This window comes from Vicugna pacos, chromosome 3 (genome assembly GCF_048564905.1).
Source record: "Vicugna pacos chromosome 3, VicPac4, whole genome shotgun sequence".
NCBI lineage: Eukaryota > Metazoa > Chordata > Mammalia > Artiodactyla > Camelidae > Vicugna > Vicugna pacos.
In genome coordinates, this window is record NC_132989.1 from 62,112,151 (window position 1) to 62,134,969 (window position 22,819).

The window sequence follows — 22,819 nt, forward strand, 5'->3', positions numbered from 1 at the left end:
TCCTTAAGATTCAGAATTGACTTGAAAAACACAATGTGATTAATGTGTAAAGTATTTAAAGTTGGAAAAATTTTAGAAGCTGTGAATTTCCATTATTGTTTATTGGTTATTTCTTTCATTTGGTTTATTAATTACCATATTCATACATATCTGTTCCAAAATACAGGATAAAAATTAAATTAGTGGATAACAAATAGTCCACCTGCCTATTAATCATGCATTTTTTTTCTTTTGTATTGATTTAAGAACATACTATTTAGAAGGTGGACTAGTAATTTCTTAAAGTTTCTAATTAAAGAGTCAAATTCAAAACTTCTAAGAAACAATATTTAGGTTAATCAGCAATAGTTGCCTTTTTTGAAGCTTCCCTTTCTCCATAAAAATTATTTTTTGAAAAAAATTCAGTGGATGGAGTTGATGATCTAGTCCACCACTCTTTCTCTAAAGAACATTTCTTCATGCAGCTTAATTACCAGTGGAAACTTTTTCTGATAATATATACTTCAATATCTAATAATAACAACAATAATGATAATATTATTATTATTTGAGTTTATTTTCAACATAAGTACCCTTATTGAAAGCCCTGGAAGAAATGTTAAAATTACAAAACCAGTCAACAACATAAGCATGCATTTTCATGTTAGTAAATTCAGATTTTTTTAAACGTCAAAAATTTTCAACTTTCAAATTAAAATTCAAACACATTTTTTACCAACACCACTTATTGCTTCTTTAAGCTGCATTGGCCATGCTTTGGTCACAAGAAAGCTAAGGCTTCCTTCAGAATGATACTTCTGTTTTCAGAGAGAATACATTACACACACACACACACAATCACACACATACAAATGAACTGCCAGAGCAAAACCTAAGTGGATATCATTAATGTCATCCTTTGTCCAATTCCCGATACCGTTAGTGGGAGTTTTCTTTCTTTTTTTTAGATTGCATCTCTTAATCTCTAGCCCTTGTACAACTCTAGGGCATTTCTGACAACTTTAAAATATTTATAAACCAAATCCAAACTGCCCGAGGCTATGGTCACCTCAGACCTCTTATCTGTATCTATGCAGGCAAGAGTAGCTTATTCAGTGGACTAGGTTCTGTAGAAAACCAAAATAGTCTATTCCACATGAAATAACCCAGCGCTTTTGAGACTGAGTTAACTGATTTAAATGATTTCCTAATTTTCGGGTTCATAATTCTTTGAATTGTTTACTCTACGTTCACAATGAAATCTTAAAAGGCTTTTTATAAATTTTATGAAGGTTTCATAAAGAGATAAAGTTCAGCTCACTTGCTATTTACATTAGAAGTCAACTCTTTCTTTTGAAGCCAACTCATTGGACTTTGTGTAATCAACCCAAAGAATGTAAGTGAATCTACAGAAGTAACTAAAACTCAAATCAGTACATCGGTTGGTAGTCCATTGGCCCAGGTAGAAAATATGGCCAGGGGCTGGCTTCCCCCCACAAAAAATAAATATATAAAATTTCCAGTCTATAAATGTTTTTGAATTAAAATTAGTTGCCAAGACTTAAAATTACAAGATTTTACAAAAAAACAGAATCTTCAGGTTTTCTTAGAAAATCTGAAGGAGCTTTTCTCTGGGCTGGCATTCCCACAAAGTAGCAGACCCTTGGAGCCAGGTGGGCCTGCTCTCTCCAAGCAGGTCCTGAATTCTCCCTCTGCCCTTGTTCTCACCATGATGCTGGCTCTATACGCTACCCCAGGAGGCATCTGAATTTGTGACCTGAGGCATTTGAGTTGGAGTTGTGAAATCTGGGGTAGCACTGAATTTTGAGACTGTTTTCAGTCTACTCTACTGTCTGATTTTTATATTTTTGTTTCAGAGGTGTATGTTTATAGCTCTATTGTTCAAGAAATGATTCAGAATAAAAAGTAATGTGCTTAAAGGGTACTAGGCAGGCAGGCTGCCTTCATAGGTATATTTTGACATTTCTGCTTCTATTAGATATTATCATGCTATCCTTTTTATAACAACATCAACAAAAACATCTTGGATAGAAAAGTGAAATAAACATCAAAACTGATGTTTTACTGATAATTTTCCTATAGCAAACTTAAAAACACACACACCCTACAGTAGGTACACTACTAACAACTTTTTTTTTTTTTTTTTAGTGATAACTTCAAAGACAGAATCCTTGGGTTCTTTTATCTTTTCTCTTTGCTTCAATTTTCAAATACCTCAATTTTCTAGAGCTTGTCTGTAGTTTCACAAGGGATTTCAGTCCTTACAACATTCATAATTTGTACTTGATACTCTCTGCTTCTCTATTTGGTAGAGGAAAAAGAAAAAATAAGTTCTCAGAAACTCTTGACAACCCACTCATCTTCTCTAGGGCCCCAGCAGAAAACCAAGATTATAATCACATAGGTCTATACGAATCCTTCGGCAAGAAAACTTGTGATCTTCTAGACCGATCATAAAAAGGCAATGTTTCTTTTTGTTTATAGTGAAGGAACAATCTATCCACTCTACAGTCTACCTACAATAACTAATTACCTTTAAGATTTGGTTGCAATTTACCTAGTCCTTAGCAAGCACTGCTCACAAGTATAAGCAAATACACCTGTAGTTAGATGCCTACCATTCTTTGGGAAGAACATTGTGTAGTTTTTTTTTCATAAAAAATGCTCTATTCCCACAGAAAAAAAATATTTTAAATCAAGTCAGGGAAGCTTAACTGCTTCTTGGACAATATGGTTTTGTTATACACAAAGATGGAAAACTTGTGCACAGACAGCTAGGTCCTCTCTACCCTAAACTGAAAAGTAGGCAACTGTTTCTTTCTCTTTCTTCCCCTCCCCTCTGCTTGGGTTGCATGGACCCTACATCATGATTATAGAAAGGCCCACTACACTCTGCTCTCCTGGAAAATATGCCTTCCTCTTGATTTTGTTTTTTTCTCTACATCTCAGACTTCCTTTTACTTCTCTTTAAGGCCTCTGATTGATGTCTGGTTCATTGAAATTAACTTGATAAAATCATTTGAAACAGTTTAATAGATAAAAATACCAGTGGCAGAGACAACTTGGTTCAAATGAATCTTTCCAATCATTCTATAAAAGCAAGTGTCTGCCAAAACAATATTGGTTTTAGTGGCACCTAATTTAAGCTTTAAAATCAATGCAAGGAGGTAATTTAGAGTAAATTTTTTTGAAACATAATTTATAAACATGGTACAGATCTCATTTGAGTAAGGGAATGGAGAAACTCTAATTGATGGCTTGATTAACCTGTGGTTCAATACTAGTGCTATTACTACTGTTGCAGCCCAGAGTCCCATTTACTAAGGTAACTTCTGAACTTAAATATTTCAGAGCACAGTCTGGTGTTTTGATATGAATAGTTGCAGAATACCAAACAACAACTGTCTTGAGGTTATTGTTCCACCTCAGAGCTGAGCTGTATCTGTTGAAGTCCACTGTATCTGTTTGCATCATAATCTCCCCATCTTCTTTGCCATTACTTCATTGCCATAACTTATAGCTTTCCTACCTATTCTTTTATCTTTCTCAAATATTTAATAAGTGAATTAAAGGTTTCATTTCCAATACATCGTTTATAATAAGTTTTAGTAGCTTCAACTTCCACTTTATATTATTCCAAAATTCTGAACTGAACATCCTTACTCTGAACATCTCAATTCCATTTCTACAAACTTTGAAATGTGGCATCACCTGGAATATTTCTCCTTTCTTTCTCCTGCACCTCCAGCTTACCTATTTTCTCTATTCCATTTAACCGTCTTTTCATTCTCGTTGCATCTAATCTATCAGTTTTCATTTTTCTCTGTACTGATGGGAATTCCACGATTGGCCATAGCAAATGTGCTCTGATCCCCTCAACTATCTACCTTATATCCATTCACCAGTAAGTAGTCATTTGGATTGTTCCCAGTTTAGGGCTATTATAAGTATATTTCCTATGAACATTTGTAAACAAGTCTTTGTGTGGACATATGCATTAATTTTTCTCAGGAAAATACTTAGGATTTGAAGTTTTGAGTGATGTGATAAGTGTATATTTAACTTTTTAAGAAACTACCAAACTGTTTTCCACATGACTGCAGAAGATAGATGTTGAGGTGGCCCTCATGATCCCCCTGGTGTTCGCGTCCTTTTATAATTCCCACCCCTCAAGTGTGGCTAAGACCTGTGGCTTGCTTCTAACCAATAGAATATGGTGAATATGAAGGAATGTTGTTCTGGTCAAAGCATTACCTTATATAAGACTCTGTGCAGCAAGTAGACTCTAGAGTCTCTCTCTCCTTTTGCTGTCTTTGAAGAAGCAAGCTGCCGTGAATTCTACAACAAGTAAATTAATTCTGTCAAAAACCCAAGGGAGTTGGAAAAGTACCTCAAGCTTCAAATGAGAATCTAGCCTTGGTCACACCTTGATAGTAGTCTTATGAAACCCTAAGAGAAGATCTCCCTCCCTAAACCGTGTCCACATTTCTGGCTTGCAGAGGCTACGAGATAATAAATGTGTGTTGTGTTAAGCCACTGTGGCAATTTGTTACACAGTAATAGAAGATTTATATAGTAGCTATATTACTTTATAATCCCATCAATAACGTGCATTCCAGTTGCTCCACATCCTTGATTTGATATTATCAGGTTTTTCCATTTTAACCATTCTAATCTAATTTAGAAAATGTGATCAATTTCTATAAAAAGACCTATTGGATTTTGATTAGGATTACATTGAATCTACACATGAATTTTGAGCGCCATTCCGCCCTCTATGTTTCACAGTACAGAATGTGCTTCCCTGCAAAAAGCCAAGCAATCATAGTGTTCAGCCCTTTGTTTCCCTTACTGATTTTGTAACTGCCAGTTCTCCACTGTCTTAAAGGGTTCTTTTAGACATTTAGTCCAGTTTTATAATTGTTTTGGGGGGAGATATAAATCCAATCCTTGTTGCTACACATGGCATTTCTTGCAAAACCATTATGCATTTCTTTCAAATCTCAACAAATAAAGTAGACATAAATAGGTAAGGGTATAGAAAATTTTAAAAACACATTTAATAGCTTTAATCTAATTGATTTATAGAGAACTTCCTACCAACAACAGAAAATATGCGTGCTTTCAAAACATACACAAAACATTAAAACATTAACCATTTGGTCTCAACGTAATCGCAACAATTCCAAAACGTATAAGCCATACAGATTATAATACTGGCAACAATGTAATAAAGTTTGTAATTAACAATAAAAATTAACTGAAATTTATATACATCTGGATTTAGAATATACACTTTGAAATAACTCTTGTGTTAAAGAAGCCTTCAAGAGAAAAATTACAGATAATAACTAAGTTGTGCAAATTTAACTTCTGCAGATTCAAATAATGCTTACTTATAGAAAAGAAAAAGAGCAAGAATGAGACATAAATAAATATATAAATATTGTGGTTGATTCTGCCTACCATTCCACTCAAAAAGCAGGTCCATGTGAAAAGGGAGAGATGTTCTGCTGTGTTAGCACTGCTGCTCTTCATGATGTGACTGTTAATACCATATTGAATAGGGCACATGTCTTTAAAGATATGTTAAGCTGCCCTCCACTGTTAGTAATGACAGAAGGGATAATTTGGTTCAAACCACCAAGTGAAGCTGCCAGAGGAGGATTTATTGTGAAGCAAATGAAGTTTAGGTTTTAGGGCTCCTCACTTGCTGCTTCCTCTCAAAGCCCTGTGCCTAGTTTTGTATTCTTTCTTTTAAAGAGAGACCCACAAATTGTGCAAGTTTGAAGTCCACAAAACATGATAGCCAACCAAAAAAAATTTGAGTTCAAAATGATAGTGAGGAGTAACCATGTCAATGTCTAGGAGAAAACAGAAATCCAAGAGCACCTGGACTTTCAAGTTCCTTTTGTGCAGGAGACATTTGCAGATCCAGAAAGAACTTTGAGAAGCTGAGCAGAATCTTTGACAACTTCTTTGGTCTAGAGCAACAAAAGCTTAAGTCCAAGGCTCACCAAGGCAGGTGGCCCTGGTGAACAACCCTTGCGGCCCCTTAGGAACATGGACAAATAGGAGGTACAACAACTTTGCAAGTAGGGCAACGAACTCTCAGTCATCTGGGTTGCACAGAAGACCTCACACTTTGAAATTGACTGAAGGTCACTTGTTTTGCTTGTGCCCCTAAATGCCTGACAAAAGCAAAAGGGAATTCTCTCTGAAGGAAGATAACTTCATTTAAGGCTTCAAATTATTTCTAAAAATTATTTTTCAAATAGAACATCTAGCACACAACCAAAGATGAGGGAAAAAGACAAGATAAGCAACCGTCAGCATTACAGACAATGAAACAGATCCACAGGCACAGTAGCCAATGAAATTTCTGGGCACAGACTGTAAAATAACCGTGCTTATTACACTCTTGGAATTAAAAGCATCATCTCCAAATGTCAACCAAGAATTGGAAATTATAAATAGCGATATAGCCTATTAAAAAACGCCTGGAAATTCAAGAGCTAAAGTGCACACAGAAAAATAAGAACTCCCTAAGTAGCACAATGGCAAATAAAACTTAAAGAGGGAGAGAGTTAAATAAATGAGAGATAGATCAGATCGAGCGACCTCTTCCAGTGCAGATGGCTTTCTGGCTTATATAGACCTCATTAGGGGCAAAGAGGTTTTCAAGGCCATTTGTTGTTACAATCTCATGGAGAAGGTGCCTCTCATTCTCTCACTCCTGACCCTAACTTGGGTTTGGGAAAGGACACTGACTGGGGCATGTAACATCAAAGATCCATCCGGGGTCTCATCAGCTACGATTAGGAGACGTCTGCATTTTGCCATGTCCCCAAAACACATAGGTTAGGGCCTGTATTCTTTAATCACAAATGCAGAACCTGGAGTCACTACCCTAAGAATAGATTCCTCTCCATGAATGCATTTTTGCCTTAAATTTAATTGAACATTATAATTAGATATTTCAAAAGATATTTATCTTTACTAAAATTCCCCAGAATGTCACCCTTCTTTTGAAATACTGAATATGTTCATTATAGGGCAGTTTTCCATTTTTGTACTTAAAGAGAGATTTCCATGTTGTGTATCTAAGGGACATTTTTTTTTTCTGTAGCATTTGATAACCTTGACTACTCTTTTTATGAAATACTTTTACATTAGCTTCTGTAAAAGTGCAGTTTCCTGGTTTTCCCCTATAATTCTTTAAAAAAAATTGTTTTTATTGAGTTATAGTCAGTTTTCCCCTGTATTTCTGATCACTCGTTTTCTCTATATTTACTTTGTAGCCACATTCCTGTCTAACCACTAAGTTCTGGGTTTTCTTAAGGTTTTGCTTTAGACTCTTTCTTCATACAATTCACCCCCTTGTAATCTCTTCCATGAAGAGAGCTTTGAAAACTACCTGTATACAATAATCCCACATTTAATTTCTAGTCAGTTTCACTTTTTGTCGTTTTGGAAATATGTAAGTCCTCCAACATAATGTTAATATGAGATGTTAATTACAGAGGAAACAGTGCAGGGTATATGGGAAGTCTCTGTATGATCTTCACAAATTTTCTGGAAATCTAAAAATTTTTTTTACATAATTTTGATGCTTAAAAAACTTGGCAACCAAATTGAAACAGTCAATGCATAAATGGGAAACTGTGGTAAAGGAACTAGTATGTTTATTCAGGGCTAGAAAATGGAGTGTCAACCTCTCCTGAGTTGTAAGGGAAAATAAATCTGATTCAAGGATTTTCTGCCCAGCTAAATTATCCTCCGATTTAAAGGCAGAGACAAACACTTAATTCTTCTGGAAAAAAAATAGAAAAATGAGAAAACAAAATCTATCAGTAAAAAGAGAATCGAAATTTTACAATTCAGAAGAAAAAAAGTCTTTATTAACTATCGTGCTGTGTAACAAATCACCCCCAGACTTTCAGCTTAGAAGATTAAGCATTTATTATGTCACAGTTTCTGTGGGTCAGGAATTTGAAGGTTGCTCAGCTGGGTGATTCTGACTCAGCATTTCTGGTGAGTCAAGTTGTTGGTCAGGGTTGAATGGGGGCTGTAGAATCAATCCCAGCCTGTTGACAAAAGACTCAGTTCCTTTCTACTGTTCCTAGGATGCCCCAGTTCCTCCTCATCTTCCTCGGGCTGCTTGAATATCCTCATGACATAGCATCTGGCTTCTTCCAGAATGAGTGGTCCAAGACAGAGAAAGAAGTAACATTGCCCTTCATATCCAAGTCACAGAAGTTATTTCTTACACGCTCAGAGGGAGAATGGGGTGAGTTAATTCTACCTCTTATTGGAAAAAATAAGAATTTCTGGACATATTTTAAAGTTTCTGGTGGAAATAAGTGCCAATGTATTAATTTATTATATTTAATATTAGGGAGTTAATTTATACCTAGAATATTTTAATGTAGTTAATTTTTAAATTCCTAATGAATTTATAGTCTTTCTCAACATTATAGGTATATTTTGGGAACAATCATATCTTGTGGTGAAGAAATATTTATGTGAAGTTAGCAATTATTTCAGTTTCACTTCATTTTCTTTTTCTTTTAAGTTCAAATAAAACTAATTTAATACTTCACTTGAAAATAGCATGCATGACATGTTTCCATTTATGAAATTATTCCTGTATCTCCCTACACTCCTCTATCCTTCTATCTATGGATGTGAATAGAGAGATACTTATAATGATATTTGCCTAATATTTATTCTGTTTCTTTTTTTTTTTTTTAATGGAGGTACTGGGGATTGAACCTAGGACCTCGTGCATGCTAAGCATGCATTCTGACACTAAGCTATACCCTCCCCCTTATTCTAAGTGATACGATTTTTTTTTAACTTTCTAATTTTTACTGTTCTGTATTACTTGTGCCAAGTCCTGCCCATGTGAGTCTTGCTTTCTCAGAGTTTACACAATCTCAAGGCCAAGGGATTCTTGATAGGTAGTGACATCATAAAATGTGTTATCAGTTTTTGTTCACAGAGGCAGGACCAAACAGATGACACTGCCTTCTGGTGGGAGGCAGGTGCAGATGAGCAGGGAGAAAAATAGATGTGCTCTCCCCAGGGTGATATCTGACCATCTCTAAAACAAGACCACTTAATGTGATTTTCCACACCTTCTCCTTGCTCCAGTTTACTTTCTTTTTAATTAAAATTTAGGATACATGTGAAACTTACTGTCATCGTTGGTCTATTTATGACACTGATGTTATTTCATTTATTTTGTTTTGTTTTACTTTTTGTTCCCTCATCCCCAATCCCTAATCCCATTCCTCTAGCCCAAGATAAATCTTAGTCATGGTTGTCTTATTTTTAAAATACTCTATATAATGAAGTTAAAGAACATTATACGTAAGGGTTTTACATCTTTTTTTTCTCCCAGATGAAATTTGCATATAATTTCTTCTCTTACACCATTATATTTCTATTTTGATATGAAGGTTATATGTACTTCATAACCCAGGTTCTTTTCTGTTCTTAGAAACAACTTACATAAAACATTAATTATTAATTGCAGGTCTTCCCCGATTGTTGTATACACTGGTGAGGCCTATGAAGAAGCCCTGATGAGTGTATATGAATCTTCCCAGAGTCTGTGTCTCCTAAATGTTCTACGTTCTCATATTAACCCACATTTGGCCTCTTCTAATTGGTTAAAATTTGGGGCTGAATTCTTCTTACCAGATTGTATGGTGTCAAGTAAATGTGCCCATCCTGTCTCTTCTTGGAGGTTCCTGTCTTTCCTTAGATTTCAAGTTCATTAGTTATCCTGAAGCCTTAACTTCCTGCTGTGTTCAAAACAAGCTGTGTAGGTAGATTATCTGAATTTTGTTGTTGTTGTAAGGGTGGGAGTGATGCACTTTCCAGCTTTCTACATCTTCAGCAGAACCCAAAAGTCCATTCTTTTCTAACTGCCTCCCAAGTCAAAGCCAAGTCCTAGGCTCAAATGTAATTACCCTAAAGGAATCTATGGTATGCAATTACAGGTTTTCACTTTTATATTTGGCCTCATTTCTGTCTATATTTTTTTCATTATGTTGCATATATGTTACAAAATAACCTCAAATCCTTTATGGAATGATAAGTAGTAAACAAACAAACAAACAAAATAGACAAGAAGGCCTGTCTGCTTTTTCGTTCCCTCCCCTTTTAAAGAGAATTCCAGCTTACCTACTCAATTTCTTCTCTTCCTTGTTTTTTAATGAGTATTATTTTCTGTACACATTATCATTTGAAATGAAAACTCAAGAAGAAGAGGAAAAGGTGAGAGACAGAAGACATGCAAACTAGGACTAAGGTAGGAGTTTTTGATAGTTAAGGATGAAACATGAAAACATCCTGTATGTGCGAAAAGAAAGGGAGAGAAAAGCAGAATTTAAATTAGTGTCACTGTGAGACATGTATCCCTGAATAGTGTATAAAGATAAACAAAAATAGATTATTTTTAAATTTATTTTTGGTTGTAGAATTCTTTTCCTTTGTCTGAGACTAGGTCATGCATGTCAGGTCATGGTTTTATCATAGTGTGTAAATATATAGCTTGGGGATTTTGTGAAAAAAAAAATCACTAAAGAAATCCAAAAATCTCTTTTATCTCTAAGGTATTGCATTGTTTTATAAAATACATAATGTTCCACCCCAGTAAGTTACATATCTGTAACGGTAGAATTGATTTTTTAAAACATGTTTTGGAGATTTTTTATTATTTTAAAAAATTACTCTAATAGTGATATATAATAAATAAAAAGATTTATGCACTATAACACAAAAATGCCTTTTCTGGAAATCTATCCCACAAAAGCAATGGTATAATAGCAGTAGAAAGATATTTATTTTAGTATTATTTCTGAAGCAAAACCCTAAAAATAACAATGTCCAGTAAAACTGAATGGCTGAATAAATCATGATATGTTATATAAAGTGGTTATTATATAAGGATTTAAAAGACTGTGCTATATTTATATATATATTAGTTTGGAAATGTGTGTATATCATATACTTAACTGAAAAAGGCAATGCACTAGTAATAAGTATAACATGATATTTTCTGAAAAGTATATCTACATATATATACTAGCAGATATTATATGTATAAACTTGGAAAATAGTTAGGGAAAAATATATACAAAGTTTAAAACAGTGATTATTTCTACAAGTTGCATCTGAAGAGAAGAAAAAGGACAGAGGGGGAAATTTTTACTCATCCACTATTTTAAAGTGATAGAATCAAGAATACCACCCCCTCCCGACCAAAGGGGAAACATCTACTTTTAAATAAAGAGTTACACAGAATACTTTAATGAAAGGTCTCAAAGAAGTTCATACCAAATAATAGTGATTGCTTCTGGAGGAGGAAGGAGGGACTGAAAGAGGGGATTTTCAATAGAACATTATATATCTGCTTTGTTTAATTTTTTTCAACACACACACACTATGTTTTACTTAAAGTAATACAAAACAAAAATATAATTTCCTAGATTCAGCCCTGTTTTTATTTTGAAAACGATTGGATGAATGAGTTAGCATCAGGATTATTTCTTTTTGCCTCCAGCAAACCAGCCCCCTTTAACCAGAAGAGATCCAGTGTGGATACACTCTGTCTTCCTCTATTAGGCATGAAAACAAATTCAGATTTCACAAGAACCAGAATAAGCAAGAAGCCTCCAAACCACATAATCTCTCATTCATTCAGGTACTTATTCATTTAGCTAACTTCAAAATAAACAAGTGGGACTATAACAAACTAAAGAGCTTTTGCACAGTGAAGGAAGCTATCAACAAAGCAACTAGGCAGCCTACTGAATGGGAGATGATATTTGCAAATGATATATCTGATAAAGGATTAATATCCAAAATATGTAAAACATTCATACAGTTCAACACCAATAAAACAAACAACTGGACTGAAAAATGGGCAGGGGATCTGAATAGACATTTTTCCAAGGAAAACATACAGATGGCCAACAGACACATGAAAACATGCTCACCATCACTAATCATCAGAGAAATGTAAATCAAAACCACAATGAGATATCATTTCACACCTGTCAGAATGACTATCATCAAAAGACAATAAATAACAAGTGCTGGTGAGGCTGTAGAGAAAACTGAGCCTTCATACACTCTTAGTGGGATTGTAAATTGATGCAGCCACTATGGAAAACATTGTTGGGCTTCTTCAAAAAATTAAAAATAGAACTACCATATGATTCAACAATTTCACTTCTGGGTATTTAATTGGAGAAAATAAAGCACTAATTTAAAAAGATATATGCACCCCAATGTTTATTTCAGCATTATTGACAATAGCCAGAATGTAGAAACAACCTAAGTACCCATCAATAGATGAACGGATAGAGAAGAAGTGGTATATGTACAGTGGAATACTACTCAGCCACTGAAAAAGAGAAATCTTCCCATTTGTGACAACATGGATGGATTTAGAAAGTATTATACTAATTGAAATAAGTCAGACAAAGATAAATACCATATGATGTCACTTATATGTGGAATCTAAAATACAAAACAAGTAAACAAACAAAATAAAACAAAACAGACTCATAGATACAGAAAACATACGGCGGTTGCCACAGTGGAGTGGGGAGGGAGGTAGGCAAAATAGGTGAAGAGGCTTAAGAGGTACAAACCTCCAGTTATAAAATAAATAAGCCATGGATATGTAATATACAGGTGAAAATATGGTCAACAAAGTTGTAATAACTTTGTCTGGGGTTAGACAGTTACTAGACTTATAGCGATCACTTCATAAGTATGCAAGTGTCATATCACTGTGTAGTGTACCTGAAGCTAACATAATATTGTATGTCAACTATATTCCAATTAACAAAAAAGAACACAACATGAAAGTGTCCAGATAACAACGTCTATTGCTCCTTGCTCATTACTCTTCCAAAAGGTAGAATGAATGTTAGAAATAAATGTGCTTGCTTTTTAAGTTCTATGCCCACATCATTATCACAAATATCAGTTACTTTAGGATTCATCCCCTGCTCTCTCATAACATCAAATTCCTCTTTCTATTGTACCATTCCCATCAAAATACAAATACGTTACTATTTCTATTTATCTCAATTGCTCTCCACATATTGTCCCATTTCCCTATTTCTTATACAAAAGAAAAAAAAGTCCAGAGATGTCTGTATTTGCTAACTCTAATTTCTCCCCTCCTATCTTCCTTTGATCCTATCTCTATCACAATTAGATTTTGTCTTCAACACGTCACCAAAAAGTGGTCTTAACATGGTCAGCAGTGATAGAAATCTTGCTAAATCCAATGAGTAACACTTAGTCCTCAACCTGTTTGATGCATCAATAGCATTTAAATTATATTGCATGCCTTGTCACTGTCCTGGATTTCTTCTGCCTCACTGGCTGCTTCTCCTTGGTCTCTTTCACTTTTTTGGCCTTTAAACTTTGCAATATCCCAGGGCCTATTCTCTGTCTACCCTCAATCCATGGAGGAAGCCTTACATTTCTTAGCTTTAAATACTGTCTACACACTGAAATTTCCAAATCTGTTTCTTCAGCCCCAAAACATTCTCTGCAATTTAGATTTTTATATCTAGTTACTTATGCACCATCTTCATTTGGCTGTTTAACAGCAATACAAGATTGAGTTTCTAGTCTTCACCCTTCCTTTACCAACTCTCTCTGGCTCCCTCCACCTAAAAAAAACAAAAACCAACCAAACAAACATAAAAACCTCTGCCCCAACCAGTCTTCCCGCTTTAGGCCTGCAAATTGAGCAGGCGTGGTGTTAGATTGGAGACTATGCATGGGCCCAGGAGCTGGGCTCCTCCTGGAGGCTGAAAGCCTGACTTGTCAGGTGTGGAGCCTGATGTTAATTGCTGGGTATGTTATCAACCCTTGAGGAGACCAGTGTGGTGGCATTTGATTAATTTAATCAAGCCCTGCCTTCCCTGGAGGTGCATTTATGTGTTGGGATGAACTAAGCCATAATAATACTTAAGAATTCTCTCTGGATAAGGCTGAAGCCGTCCTCCAAGGTCCTTTGCCTAAAACAGAACTTGGTTAGCTTCAGCCTCTTCCCTGTCTTGTTTTCGCCACCCTTTATCGGTTCCACCTGTGAGCACTTTCTTACTAAATCACTAACCCATGAATCCTTGCGTCAGGCCCCGCTTCCGGGGACTCAAGCCCCCGCTTCCGGGGATTCAAGCCTCCCCACTATTCTACGAGCCCTGCAAACCCAGCTCCCTTCCTCCGGTCTCTTCTCAGCGTCTGCCGGCTGTCCTCTGCGTTAAGGTCCAGCTAGCAGTGCGAGAATTCAGGGTAAGTGTCTGGAATTACCTCGACCAAATACTACAGTTCGTTTACTTTTAGAGCTGCAGTTATCCCTGTGAAGGTATTCTTGTGCCTTGGCATCGTCCGTCTTATTCCAGCGGCAGTGGCTTAGGGAAAGCTTTACTTTCAAAGGTCGTGTTGATTTCTCCCCCTATGTTAGGCGCAAGATGTCTGAGAAGCTCATACGTGAGACCTTTACTATTATGCAACCAACTTAAAACAGAAATTTTAATTTTTAAAAGTAGTTACTTAATAAACATACAAGGCTAACTCCATTGAGTTTCTGGTGCTGTTGGTATCTACCGACAATCAAACAGATACCAAGAATTTCTCACCTAAAAATAAATGATAGTGTTGATAATGGCTCTGGTTTGTTAAGACTGTTTTAAACAATAACTGCGTGTCACTCTAAGTTGTACTTTATTTGTTAAAAGAACATTCAGATTTCTTCCTAATTCAAACCTTGGTTTAAAAAAAGCATAATTGGGAATTGAACTGAACTAACTTTGGATTCACTTTCCTAGCTAAGCTGATTTTTTTTCATGTTTTAATTGCTCCCTAATTTCTCTATTATTGCTGCATGTCCTAAAATAAATTTTCCATCTGCTCTTTCCATGTTTGATTGTCATGTTGGTTCTCTTTGAAACTGCTAAACAAGCAGCTTTTCTAATCGCAATTTGTGGCTGTGGTGCACTTCAGTGCTTGCTCTGCATATAGAAAATGCACTTGCTGTTAAAAAAAAAAAAACACCGAATAGATTGAATATAACTTGATAATTCCATTTGTGGATATAGATTGTACTCTGCAGCAGTTTTATTCCCACATTTAGTAAATTCTGGTAAAATGAACAATTTCTGGGAAAAAAGTGATTTAAAGAAAATAGCAAACATCTGTGCATGTTTCCTCCAGATTTTTCTCCAACTTACCAGGCTCTCAAAAGTTTTCAGTTCAATTTAAAAAGGAAGAGTATTTTTTTTTAAAGCATAATGAGATATTCTGTAATTAGACACCTTTCTTAAGATAAGGAAACATGTTGCTACCTGACTATATTTTATAATTCTGAGTAAAAAATTTACATTAAAATGATCAGAATAACAATGAGTTATTTCAGAGACTTACTAGTATACAAGATTAAGGGATAGTTAAAAGTGTAGAACTAAAATTTTTTGTTTCTAACATTAAACTAAAGAAATTCACATACAGTAATAAAGGAACATGCTTTTTCAATAGTAAATTTAATTTTCTATACAAACTAATAGAAAAATCCAATTGCTTGACTCTACAACTTAAGGTAGTTCATGGTTGATTGTTAAGGTATTATTTTCACCTTCCAAAAATTTATTATGAATATAAAGTAAAACTGATTCTACTTTTTAGTATGGTACATTACTAAATTTGGGGAAGGTGATTTGGCCACATACTGTGTAAACCTTAAAAATGTCAGTATTTTTTCATATAGTGAATCTACTGCAACTAAGTTACATTAAGAAAATAATCAGATTTATACCAAGACACACACTGAATGGTATTCATTTCACCATAAGCCATAATGTAAAAAATCTGACTGTCCAATAGGAAGGGGATGGTTTGATAAACTAGGGTATGCCCATATATGGACAATAACTAAACAATTTAAAATTATTTTAGGGGAACGTTTGATCTCTTAAAAAGGCTCACAAAGTATAAAAATGAAGTTATAGTATATTCATATAGATAATTCATAATTATGTTCATAATAGAAATACAGAAAATTGTGGCAAGATCATACAAAATATTAACAGTGGTTTTCTCTGTTATGACATTATTGATAATATTTATTCTTTACATGTGTATATTTTCCAAATTTCCACAATAGTAATGTTACTTTTTAGCTAGAGGAGAACTATATAAAAATTACACTGTAAGCTTTTTACATTATAATGCTAGATCACTATTTTAGACATACATCAGACTATTGATTGAAGACTAGCTTAATCAATAGGATTGATGTGGAAAGAAAAATGTGGGCATGTGACTTTAAGTTAAGGTGAAATGTGCTTGGAGGAAGTCAGGAACTCTTAGTATTTAATTTTTAGAGTAGTTTTCAACATGAAGAGACTGCGGAACTGTTACCTTTTCACCTCTGGTTTTAAACAGAAATGCATGTGTGCAACTTGAATCTATGGGTTGATATTTCTGTACTCTAGGCCTGTCAATCCCTCACCTTTCCAGAACACTATACCAATAAAGTGAATTATTTTCAAGAATAACGAAACAGAGAAAATGTGATCCATAATTGACTTCTTTGTTCTGCCAATTGACTAAGTGACACTTAGTCATCTCTAAGTGCCTGGAGAAAATAAAAGGCATTTCTTTTGTGAAGCTGATGAACAATTAAGCAATTGTAAGGCATTGAACGACAAAGTAGAGAATGCAGTGTAATACTGTTTTATGCGCCTTCCCTCCGTTTCTCTTTTTATTTTTATTTTTGGAGAAAAAATGCTTGAGGCAGATATTTTACTCTCCCTCCTACTCTCTAGCTTTTAAAATAATGATGAACATTTGCTCTGGCTAACATAGATGTAGACAAGCCATGGTTCAAATAAAGAAGTTGTTTTCTGAGTCACCCAGCACACTGTTTAGGAAAAAAAAGTGCTGCTGGGCTTTTTAACTTTGTTCAAAGTTCAGAAGGACTGAGTACTTCCAAATTTCATTCCCTGAAACAACTGCAAGTTTTCGTGTTGGGGATTATAGTACACTGCTGTTCCCAGTGTTCATTATCTTTCAAACTCAGCTGAGATGGTTATAGGGCATCCTTTCTAAAACTACAAAGGCTTTGAAAGTTGTCAGTTACGAAGAATTGTCTTTGGTTCATGCAAAATAACAAAGCTCTCTTTAACAAGTTAATGCTAACAAAAGTGATATTATGTGGAATCATATGAAATCATGTACCCATTTTACTTTATCACTCAATTGATATATTCACATACATATGTGTGTACATATACGTATATGTTTTTTACTTGATGATGGTTGTCAAGGGTAGACTACTCTGTAAAGCAACGTGATAGACTGAAATCTGCAATCTAATCTTTTCTGTTACAAACCCAGAAATGCTGGATAAATGTAATAAATAAACAAATAGACCCACTACAAGTGTTCTTTTAACACAAATGGACCCAAAGGATAACAGTAAGCATTAGGCAGCCCACAAAGGGTTGGATATGAAATATAGGTTAAAGGGAATAGGACTGGGGCTCTAACAACCCCCAGATTAGCAGATATGGCCTTAAGGCTAAATCACTAAGGAAAGTGAACGAAGGTAAAGAATATGTGCAAATTTCAGAGCAATAAAAAGAATAAAAGAAAATAAAATTCAAACAATCCAATAGTAGTCTAAGAAGAACAGAAGCAAAAGAAGCAAATGCAGTAGTAATACAATATAGTAAATGCAAAACAAAATAATATAATAGAAATAAATTCAACATTAATCACAATAAATGTAAACTTAACTGATAGGAGACACATTCTCAAAAATAAGTCCAGATGATAAGGACACCAAAAATGGAAAAGAAGAAATCATCACAGAATCATGTCAAGTGTATTTCCCAGAATTGAAGAAGGGACGTTTCCAAATGAAAAAGTCCACAAAAATGACAGGCATAATGACATGGATGAATATGAAAGGCATTATGAAGGAAGTCAGTTACACGCATATTGTGTGACTCCAGTTATGTGTCATTCCGGAAGAGCTGAGAGTTTTTAGGGAACAGATCAAATCAGCAGTTGTCAAGGAGTAGGAGCTGTGGAGGGTTTGACTGCATAGAGGAAACATGAGGGTTAGTTTTGGAATGACGAGACTTGTATCCTGAATGTGGTGGTAGTTACAAGAATCTACACATAAGTTCAAACCTAGAACTGGACACACACACACAAAGTCAATTTAACTGTGTCAATTTAAAAAAATAATAATAGTATTAGCTCAAGATTTTAAGTGGCCTAAAGGTCTTGGAAGTTATTTTCAAGCTGAAAAACTAAAAATAATAATAATAATAATTACTGTTGAAATAAAAAATTTGTTAGAAGTAAGAAAATAAATTTCATGACTAAATAATTTTTCTTCTATTTCTAGATAATGTAAGAATTATATTTTGGTTGCTGCTGTTTAACAAGTCCCCCACTATATAAACAGTTAAGAATTTTACATGAAAATCTTGTAATTAAGGATATTCGAAGCAAAGGATTTTTTTCTCTGTATATAAGGGCTGAAACTGCTCTAGTTAAGCACCAATATATTTAAATAGCTTTGGGGTTTAAAAAATGGAGTCATATCTTCAAAATTCTGAGAGAGAGTGATTTTCGGACTAGAATTGAATGCCCAGGCAAAACATGAATTGTGAGCAGAGAATAAAGGCATTTTGAAGATAAGCAATATCTTGATACATTTACTTATCACACATTCTTTCTTAGGAAGCTTTTGGAACCAAAGTAGGTAAAGTAAGAGTGTAAGACCTAGAATAAATGATAAAGGAGTAAAATCTTGAGACTCAAAATGAGTTTAGGATGAGATATTAAATGAGTCTGGAAGGGCATGAATAAAATGAGTACTACCATAGGTAGTTCAGTTCAACAAAGATGTAATGAGAAATGATACCATGACAGACTGTTGGGTAAAAAATAAACAATATTTTGGAGTCTCCCAGCTAATTGAGAATAGTGGCAATTGATGCAGTATGGTATGGTATTATTAGGATAGGAAATACAGAAGGTACTGAAGAGAAAACAGAAAGGCCCAAACCCAGAAGGACCCAGGAGAAACTGGGAAAGAGGGGAGGGTGGGATGACTTCATGGAGGAGGTGGTATGTTTGATGAAACTTGAAATTTGAGTATGAGTTAGCCAAGCAAGGAAGGTTTAAGGGGAAGAAAAGGGTTCTACTCAAAGAACTGGTTTATCAGAAGGCCTTGGTCCAGGGAAATCAGGGTGTTCTGGATAGAGTTCAGTATGGCTGGTCAGTATGTCTGGTCAGAGTTCAGTATGGCTGGTCAGAGACTGTGAGGAAAAGTGAGGCTAAAAACTTAAGCAGAAACTAGCTCAGATCATGCAGGGGCTGCAGGCCATGTTGGGTTATTTTGGATGTATGCTGAGATTAATGAGAAGTTTTAAGAAGGATGGAATTAAGAAATCACTCTACATGAAAGGAAAGATTGAAAAGGGTAAATTTAAGGAAGAGGGAGACTTGAATGGCTGATGAAGTTCCAAACAAGTTAGGAAGAGAGTGAAGCTGGAGAGAAGAAAACAGTATAATCAATATAACTTGACAAGAGTGAATGAGAGAGAGAAGTAAGGGATGAAACTAAAGACACTGACACAGCCAAAAAATAACCTGTCATACTTCTTTCTTCAAGATTTTCTAGTACTTCATTATAGTCAGAATGTCCAAGTTGGACAAAGTTAGGCCTTGACTCTATTTGTGAAGAAGTAGATTTTTCCCCAGACAGTGATACTTATTCTGGGAACTGAAAACTGGGGCTAGGCTTTTATAAGAGAAGGAAAGGAAAAGGAGATGATAGTACCGAGGGGTAGAGAATGGGAGGAAGAAGGGACAGTTTTCAAAGGATGTATGGCTGGGATGAAAACCCTGTTCAGTGTTAGCTGCAAAGTAAATACAAATTGACCTCAAAGAGGATGGCACTGGAAGAGGGGGGACTCTCCACTACCCCACCCTTTCTCACGCTTTGTGAATCACACAGTGGACAAGAATTGGCAGAATCACCGTGTTTAACACTGACTCTTTGCAGGAAAAGTCAGCAGTCTCCAGGAAAGAAATGAGTTCCCAGGTTTCTCTTGGTGTAAAGCCATTGCGGTGGGAATGAGGCTGGGGATGATGTTAGTCTTTTGAGTTTGGGAATTATCAAAAAGGAAGTAGAGCAAGGGGACCATGTCAGGAAAGAAAGATAAGCCTAGAGAAAGGGATTTGAAACACTGAATTTGAATAATCCACAGGTAAGAATTTATTTTCTACCCCCAAAACTGTTGAAGTCTTCTTTATGCAGAGCACAAGTATATCCACGTCGCAATGTAAATGAAAACAGTTCTTTCTCCTTCAGTAACAGCAAATCTGAAGTGGCTAGAAACATATCTACAGACAGGAATATGAAGCCTTTGTCTGGTGACCTCTCTCACTACCTAAACAGTCACCCAGTACTCTAACGGCAGGGTTTGTAAGGCAGCACCAATCCCCATGTTAAAAAATGACTCCGTGACTAAGATCTGTCTACTTAATAATTCCTTCCGTAAACTCTTTATTTGTTGTAGAAATGGGTCTGGATTGACAGTTGAGATGATTGCATAATTGATGAAAGGAGAAAAGATATTTATCCTGTCACTTAAACAGAGTAGCATTTTAGGAGCTAGTATGGAGCCCTCATTTCCATTCGTTTATAATTATTAGAAATGTTTTTTAAGATTTGGTATTTTCCTTTAAATTTTGGATCCAATTGTCAAGTTAGTTTGATATCAGACTCAAAATGGATAATAGATATATTATGAGCTTTTAACATGACCAAGTTTAATGATTATTGTTTACAATAATTTTGATGAATAATCTTCCTAGCACAAAATAGAGTTAAGTACTGAAAGAAAAATTCACCTCCACTTACTTTAATGATTTTGGTTCTGTGTGAAAGAAAAAAACCTACTTTTAATTTAAAAAGTAACTTTGTTTTTTATTACTCTATCTTAAAATAGAATCTTTTAAAAATGTGTGTAGTTCATCTGCCTGAGCAGAGTACGCAAGACCAATTTACAGTAGGGGCCATGTAGTGCTGATGAAAATCGGTACTTGCTCTTTCCACTGGGCATCACATTGCATCTGTTTTTATGACAGCATTGGATTCAGAAATTAAGCACAGCAGGAAGGAAGACCTTGTATAGATTCAAAATATATTGCATGTCTTGACATTATAACCTACTTTTACAGGAGGAGTTGGGGAGGCTGAAAAATCCCTCTGCTGTGCTTAAGGAAAGTTAAACCAGGGGAAAAAATAATATGCTTTTCCTTTTAAAGAATGTTCATCCCCAAAGTTTACCAAAAGATAGTGCTGGTGGATCATTCTGACTTGAACACATGCGATCACAAGATTATTTCCGGTGACACAAACAATCAAAGTTTCCTGATTTCAATAAGAAAACAACCTCTACTTTGAAAAAGTATTCTATAGTAATACACAACATGTATACAAAATACAGAAAACAAAAATGTACATCTCAGTAAACTAACACAGAGGAAATATTCATGTAACTGTCAAACAGATCAAGAAATAGAACAATGCCAGCAACCCAGAAATCGCCTCACACCTCTTCTGAACTACATGTCTCTAAACATTAGTTTGGTATTGCATATTTTTTTAACTTTTTCAGATAAAATCTTTTTTAAAATGGTATTTATTTTTTTTTTTGTTGCAGTATAGTCAGTTTACAATGTTGTGCCAATTTCTGGTGTACAGCACAATTCTCCAGTCATACATGAATATACATATATTCATTTTCATATTCTTTTTCACTGTAAGCTACCACAAGATATTGAATATATTTCCCTGTGCTGTGTTTTCACTGATTGGAATATATTTTTCCATTCTTTTAATTTCAGTCTGTGTATGTCTTTGGATCTACCATGAATCTCTTGTAGGCAGCATATATATGGGTTTTAATATTTTTTTAAATCCATTCAGCCACTCTGTGTCTTTTGATTGGAACATTTAGTCCATTTACATTTAAAGTAATTGATAGGTATATACTTACTGCCATTTCGTTAGTTATTTGGGTGTGTTTTTATAGTTCTTTTTTTTTTCTCCTATTTACCTCCCTTGTGATTTGATGACTCTTTTCAGTATTATGTTTGGATTCCTTTCTCTTTTTTGTGTTTATCTGTTACAGATTTTTGATTTGTGGTTACCATGAGGTTTATAGGTAACAGCCTATGTATGTAGCAGCCTATTTTAAGTTGGTAGTTGCCCAAGTTTGAGTGCATTTTAAAAGCACTACATTTTTACTACCCCCAGCCCATGTTTTATTTTTTTAATGTCATATTTTACATCTTTTTATTCTGTGTATAACTTAATGAATTAATTTAGATAACATTTTTTGTAAGTCTAGTTTAGTGGTCATAAAATCTTAGTTTTTGCTTGTCTAGGAAACTCTGCCTTTTGAGTCTGAATGACAGCCTTGCTGGGTAGAGCATTCAAGTTTTTTTTCTTTCCTTTCAGTGCTTTGAATATATTATACCAGTCTCTTCTGGCCTGTAAAGTCTGCTGAAAAATCAGCTAATAGTCTTACTGGGGTTCCCTTATATACAACTAGTTGTTTTTCTCTCTTTGTTTTTCTCTTTCTGTTTTTATGATTCTCTCGTTGTCTTTAACTTTTGACATTTTAATTATAATGTGTCTTGGTGTGGGTCTCTTTGGGTTCATCTTGTTTGGGATTCTCTATTCCAA

General features: G+C 34.9%; 1 long non-coding RNA gene across 1 annotated transcript in view; it reads left to right on the forward strand.

Moving 5' to 3' along the window:
* The window catches only part of LOC140695636 (uncharacterized), a 176,423-nt gene that overhangs the window by 24,825 nt on the left and 128,779 nt on the right, over positions 1-22,819 (forward strand). Inside the window, exon 3 of the long non-coding RNA XR_012071340.1 lies at positions 8,127-8,290. This is a non-coding gene — a long non-coding RNA (uncharacterized lncRNA). The remainder of the gene's footprint in view (positions 1-8,126; positions 8,291-22,819) is intronic.